We start from the raw sequence: 7,082 nt of genomic DNA, 5'->3' as shown, positions 1-7,082 counted from the left end.
CATCTGTACTACTGTTGCTTTAAACATTGTATAACATCATAAGTGTCCTTAGCAGGAGGTCCCGATACAGTCTTTGACTATGGGACCTCCTTATGTATACTACGCACATGCAATTATCTGTATTTTTACTAATAAATAAATAAATTAAATTAAATTAAATTAAACTTTTCCCCTTTATATTATTCTACACCAGATAAATAATACTACATTCGTCTGCGCTCTAATTCATGAGAGCCCCATACTGGAGACTTTGTTTAGAAAAAAAAAGTTAACTCGCACTCTGAAATTCATACAGCAGTTTTTCTGTCCTCTAACGTCGCATATAATCCCAGCTTCTCGTTGCGCATCCATTAGCTTTTTATTAAGTTTGGTCCTGAAGTTTCAGCACCGACACACACAGCATTTCTTCATTTCTCTATAACGTGTGCTTTAGTGTAAAATGTGTCACGGCTTCATCTGTCTGGGCGCACACGCAAGTGCCCAAGGGCGCGTCTGCTCTGAGGGAAGTACCCACGTTCTTGGAGGGAAAACCTGCGGGCAATTTCAAAGCGGCATCCGCCGGCTGACGAAATCGTGCGGTTCAATATGAAACCTCGTTGGAGCGGAGCGCACGCTTCCTACCATAGTGCAGAGACGCAGAACAAAGTGGAAAAAAAGCTTTAATTAATTGCCAGGGTTAGACAGAAGCTCGTGAGTGGGCAGGAGATGTGACCGTAGGCGGTGAGGAGTCTCAAGGATTATAATGTTCATGATTAGTTTATTGCTGTGATTAGTGGTGTGTCCTGTTGTTCTCTATGTCGCCGTCTGAGTACGCTGTTAACCAGTTAAGATGCTTTACAAACTAACCCATCGAGCCATCATTACGGTGCTTGTCATGTAAACGCCGCATGCCTGAGAGGACTTCGCGAAGGCTGGAGCGAGACTCTCGACCGCCTAGGGGTTAGTTCTCAGGTGACCAACAGAGAGAAAGGAGAAGGTTTAAGCTGGCCGGAGGAGCGTGTGTAATATACGAGGGTGGCAATGTGACTAGCCTAACTAGTAAAGCAACTTTTGCGCAATGCGGAAGATGTAGTTTCTGTTACTGCGTGCAGCAAGTTGTATCTTCGTCCATTTTTATTTCGCTTTTCCTTTATGTTTTCCGGCTTTATTCCAACATGAATAAATTACCGTACACTTTCTCTCTATTTGTTTTCTTTACTAGGTGGAAGGCAGGTAATAGTTGTTCGTGTTTTTATGCATAAGCCGACATTCACTTAGCCTCTGACAAAGGTGACTCAAACACAACATACAGAAAAAACACATATAACATCATAGAAACGCTTGAATAGTTGGAGATCTTATGTAGCTGAGAAATATAGGATCTGATGGCATTTTACAGCAAGGGCAAAGTGCACATATGTGTGTTTTCTTTCTGGTTATGTAAAAAATTGCCTAATAATTATGTATATTATGAATGCTGCAAGCTTGTAATTGCAGGAAGGGTAAGAGAAATCCGAGCGGCTCCGGAAAGCTTTTATCTCACAACGAAACCTGGTTGTGCACACTATTTGAAACATCAAACTCACCTATACTGTGCCGCACCAAGGTGGTTGACCTACCATTATAGGTTTCTAGCAGCGATATGAGCTTCACTTCAACCTCTCTACGAGGTCGAAGTAAAGAGAAGTTGAGATTGACTCCGGCAACCTTGCGAGGCTGCCTGAAGAGACGCATATACATGTTGTATTCCTCTTGTATAATGGTGACTTCTGCAGTGTGACACCGCAATCATGGTAATTCGCGGGTGAGCAACCACTGACCCTTCTGCACTGCGAGGTCCCTTACGTGACCTAAGCCCCACAGTAATAACGTAAGTTGTTATTATACCCTAAGCGACGAAACTTATGGAGGAGTGCATCAAAAGTAAATCAATAAAAGTACATCACTACACGCACAAGAAGATACGAATAATAAAAGGAAAAACGAACTCTAAGATATGCAATAAATGCGGACAGAAGATACCACCGGCCAAGAAAGTAAGAGAAACCAAAATAGAATAAAATCGAAAGAATCTAAGTTAAACTTCGGAGAAGAAATTCAGCGTGATTCCTCTCTGTGAAGGTAAATGACCATCGAAGCGGTGTATGAGGGCCCCTTACTGGCGAACTGTACATTGCCGAGCATTTAACGTCGCATGCACGTATATGGAAGGTGGGGCGTGACTACTCACCCCTCTACAATGTTGAGCCTCGAGAGATGATGAGGCACCGGGGACTACACATACCGGGGGTATTGTTTCAAAACGTGGTCCGACACATTTTACTAACGAATCCCGGCACGTAGAACAGACACGCACCTCACAGCACTCCGAGGACACACGCTGCTTCACCATAGCCAAGGGGATCCTGTATTGGTGGGAGTCCCGCAGTGAAGTAATGGTTGATAGGTCACTCGAAAACCACAAGCGGTCACACACAACAAAGGCCATACAACGCTGGTTCCCCACAAACTCCCTCTGAAACCTAACCGTTCTTCTCGTGAGACGTTCCAAGTTTGTAGGATCGCAGCAACACGGACGGTTCGCATTTCCTTCCGCGTCGCACTCCTACGTAAGCACGCTTACGGGACCGCCACCTGGGAGTGCGGCCCACGTGGGTCAAAGTGTAGTACCTTGCCGGTGAAGCAGCGCACTGACACGGACACTGAGAAGACACACAAGACGACAATCGCTGTCTTCTCTGTGTCAGTGTCAGTGCGCTGCTTCACCAGCAAGGTATGATGATCAATCACCAACTAGCCCAACTTTCCACGTTGCTGTAGTATTCGTTCTTATCAGCTTAATATCTGATACGGGTTCTATTTGGACCTGAGATATTAAACTTATTTTTACAATTTGGCTGAGTGCTTAAAGCCTGCTTCACCTGCGCGCCTGGTAGGCCTGGTATTGCAATATCTTCGGTATCGGCCCACCACGAATGCGCAGAAATTCTCGATCTACGCGGCTCGACAGACGCACGCAATTCTTCCTAGAACCTCGCCGTATACATCGTCGTTGTAATAAGTACAGCAAGTTACAAGACTACGCTGTTGGAATGATTGTGGTTGGCAAAGCCCGCAGACAATGATGAAACATGCTTCCATTCTTAAAATGTTCTAGGAAGGAATGAGTTGCGCAATGTAGAATTCTTGTAGAATGGGATACCAACTTTAGGTTAGTGGCCAATACGTGAGAAGACGTACTTCAGTGGAGAGACTAATTTTATAGGGACCTGTTTTGTTTAGCTCTTTCGGCCGTTTTCGTGGAAGGTCGATGGTACGACGGAAGTCCGGCTTGAGGGAGGGAAGGCAAGGGACCGCGCCAAAGAAAAGGGAACATGATCTCGGGCAACCAAGTTGCGAAGAGGAGCGTGGGTCCGTCGGCCTGATCTCGCGTCGTAGTGGCGAGGAGCGAAAATGAGGAGGGGGTCCGCTATCGTTCGTTATCTCGCTCGCTCTTTCCGTTGAGGGAAACTGAGTGAAAGAGCGCGTGCTTTCGGTCAAGCGAGCGGCGGCGACGAGCTGGAGGGATGGGGAGAGGAGGCTGTCGTTCACTCGTTCGTTGGTCGAACGCCTCACTGGCCGCCCGGCAGTGGCCAGCCTGTCATGGACGATGCGGAGTATGAGAATCCATACCGATACTCGCCCACGAAAAATACACCGCAGACGTAACGAAGGGTTCCATCGAACGCTGAAGGCGCTGACGCCGACATGTCAAGGAGAGTAAGAAGTGGACGCGTTTGCTCCTCCCATGAAGTCACACTTGGAAAACGACGGGGGAAAACGGCACGTGCTCTCAGGCTACCGGGAAGAAGGGGAGGGTGGGGGCTAAGGGGTGTCTGTGCCTTGCTCATTCTTTCCTTTGAGCTATTCGCTTACATTGACAATAATCGTCGATGGTTTCAGCGTACTATTTTTTACACTGATCTTTGACAATTTATGGAATGGTGACGATGGCTGCGACAGGTGCTTTCGCTCGTTTTTAATGCCCCACGTACACACAGCTCGCTTTCCATGGCAGCCGAGCATAGCTGCGTTTCCTTTCAGCCGTTCAGGACTGTAATGTGTTGTCGAGGAAGCAGTTCTGTCTTTCGTGCAGAACGTTCCTGAGGTTCTCGATTCTTACATGATGAGGTCGAGTGGAGTAAACTAGGTATCCGCAATAAGAAAAAAGAGAGATAAATGGTTTGCTTTGTGAAACATACAGTGATGTTTTAGTAGATGAAAACCTCAAATTTAGAAAATCGTCGAAAAGGTTTGCTTACAGCTATGACCTAGACATGCAAGATACTTATGATATCCCGTCGACATGATCGCTGTCGTGGTTTTGCCACGGAATTACAGAAAGAGTCGGTTCACTCCTTCTCATGTCAAGCATACAGGCATCTTATTTCTTTCGTCGGAAGGTGCTTAGGCTATTATCGCAAATTTCTTCCTGAACAATCACCTCGATTGATTGCCCATTTCCTCTTTAAGTAAGTGCACATGAAAAGTCTGCAGTTTGATGCCGCCCTAACTGCACCTGACCGTGACTTGAATTCCATGAGTCAGACGTAGCATGGCCGTCGAAAGCATGCCATTAGCCACTGCAGGTATCTTTCACGACTATCGGTCTCTGAAATTCTTGGATGGATTGCACAGCATTCTAAATTAGAGATACAGAAAGAGAGAATCGACAAGCAGTATGGTTAACTGCGTACGCCCGTTCGCTTCCCTGCCCTGCACCAGGGAAGGGGTATGCAAGGACGAAAGGACAGAAACGATGGCAGAGACCACTACTTGCGAGCGCACGTGGAGTTGTAATCAGAGCTTGCAAAAAGTGGTGAAGAGATCTTGATTTTAGAAACTGCAGGAATCTTCTCCTTGTTTTCGCAATCCCACGCTTTTAATAATATTTGCTGATAAAACGGGTCTTGAGCTCAGTCAGCTAAATCCTGTCTCGCGAAGTCCGCGCTGGATGTTGCAACGGGAACGATTGCACAGAACCTGATAAGAGATACTTCGACCCCGCCACTGTAACACATAGGCGTTTCAAACAACTAAGATCAGTGTTTAAGAACATACATCCGCTACTTGAATGGCGCTTAACCGTGCAGGTGGAGCAGTGGGAGGTAAAAAACATGGGCTTGGTCTGTGTAACGGTTCGGAGACGATGCTACTATGCAATGCCCAGCGAAAACAACTTTTTTTTTAACTCACAAAACAAAAAGCACCCATTTCTTCGACATGTTGGATCATAAATTATATGAATGAATGACTTCTACAAAAAAGTCAGACACTTTTATACCACAAAAATAAATTATGCAGATACGACGCACAGGTTGAAATCTATGTAAAGCGAAGCTTTTGTGAAGTGGGTAATTAAATACCATAAATTCACATATTTCGTTTATGACTCTGACGCAAATAAACTCGCACACGTGTACTTGGACGCACCTGCGCTACACATTGTGAGAAACCTTACAATGGCTTGAATTGGTGAACCTAAATAACCTCAATATTAAATGTAAATGCAAATCCTATTCGTTATCAATGCGTGGCATCACAACAAATACCTGAATGCTGTTTGCACTATATGTACCGTCCGCTTATTGGCTAATTCATTGGCATTGGCATTGTGGTAGGTGCCACAATACGGAAATCATCATCATAATCACCACATGGCGACCATCTGAAGAGAGAGAGATCGATGAAGAGGAAAGGCAGAGAGGTTAACCAGACATCAGCCTCAGGTTTGCTGCCCTACACTGGGGATGGGAGATAGGGGTTAGAAAGATGACAGAAAGGAAAACGCTAAAAAACACGCACATACGCAGACGTAGACACACAAAAGGCGTTCCAGTTAAAAACGTTCACAAACGCCGGTAGATCGCAAAAAGCGCAATAGCACTTGCACGGCCATCTTCTTTGACTTTAGGTCCCTTCGATGGTATAGAATTCTTTTTTTCAGATAGCGGTTGGTCGTCCATTTCGTCAAGCTCGTGGCGAAGGCATTCCCTCTGTGGACTACTGCGGGCAGGTGCACAAAATATGGTCAATGGATTCCTCATGGCCGCAGTGGTTACAGGTTACGGTGTCGGTCATATTATGAGGGGGTAATTCCATTATCACATAGTGCACTGCCAAGCAAGCAGGCGGAGTTTCCGCGCTGGGTCAGTTCTAGAAAGTGGAAGTGGTACGTGCTGCTCCTCAGTATGGGCAGAACGGGCAGCTTGATTGGCCTGTTCACTGCCGATAGTCCCGCAGGGACTTGGAAGCCATTGGAAAGTTATTTTATGTCCTGCATAACTTATATGGTGTAACACCTCTGCAATGTGAAACATTAGCTGTTCATGCGGTCCGCGTCGTGAAGGTGACATTAGAGACGACGATCTGAAAAAGCTAGTTGGTGTTGGCACGAGAGAAACATACTTGCGTTCATAGCCAAATGGTTAGAGCACTACCGGGCCGAGGTTCGAATCCCGCCGCCGGACACGCTTCTTTCAAGAGTGAAGTTTAACCCAGACGGCGAGAGTCGGACCGACTGAATAAGTGAGGCAAAACTATGGGTTGATACGCAAAGAAAGCTTCGCTTTTAAATTTGAGCTCGTCGTGTAATCTCTGTTTGTTAGAGCAAACTTAACAGTCACTGCTGATGACAGCCCAACGGCATCTGGCAGGCAATGACATGAAGGGTTCACAGATCGCACCTCTTACGAGTACCAATATGCCGTTGCTTGTTTCGGGCACTTACAGGCAGAACACCTGTGACATTACGAAATTGCGCGCATACTCATAGGATCGGCGCAAGTATGCCAAAAAAGTAAATACTGCCAGTTTACTAAGCTGTTGAAAAGAAACACCCTCGTCGAAGTAGAGGTGCTGTCCTTGTCCACCCTTATTCGACGGCAATCTCTGGGTTTCTGAAATAGATCTCGTACGCTCTGCTTTGCATGGTGCACACACAAAAAGCGATACCAGAGCCGTAAACATGTTGGAGGCTCCATGTTTTACATACCACCTATTTCATCCGTTGCAGAGAAAGCAAACAAATGCAGGAAGACGTATGGCGTCACCGTTAGAAACTT

General features: G+C 46.0%; 1 non-coding gene across 1 annotated transcript; it reads left to right on the top strand.

Moving 5' to 3' along the window:
• Nucleotides 1-2,764: 2,764 nt before the first annotated feature.
• On the top strand, nucleotides 2,765-2,954 carry LOC126523778 (U2 spliceosomal RNA). The gene has a single exon (XR_007597776.2). It is a non-coding gene; the product is annotated as a U2 spliceosomal RNA (small nuclear RNA).
• Nucleotides 2,955-7,082: the final 4,128 nt, after the last annotated feature.

This window comes from Dermacentor andersoni, chromosome 6 (genome assembly GCF_023375885.2).
Source record: "Dermacentor andersoni chromosome 6, qqDerAnde1_hic_scaffold, whole genome shotgun sequence".
NCBI classification, from domain to species: Eukaryota; Metazoa; Arthropoda; class Arachnida; order Ixodida; family Ixodidae; genus Dermacentor; species Dermacentor andersoni.
The sequence above is the reverse complement of the archived record's forward strand: the minus strand, read 5'-3'. Positions and strand labels throughout refer to the sequence as shown.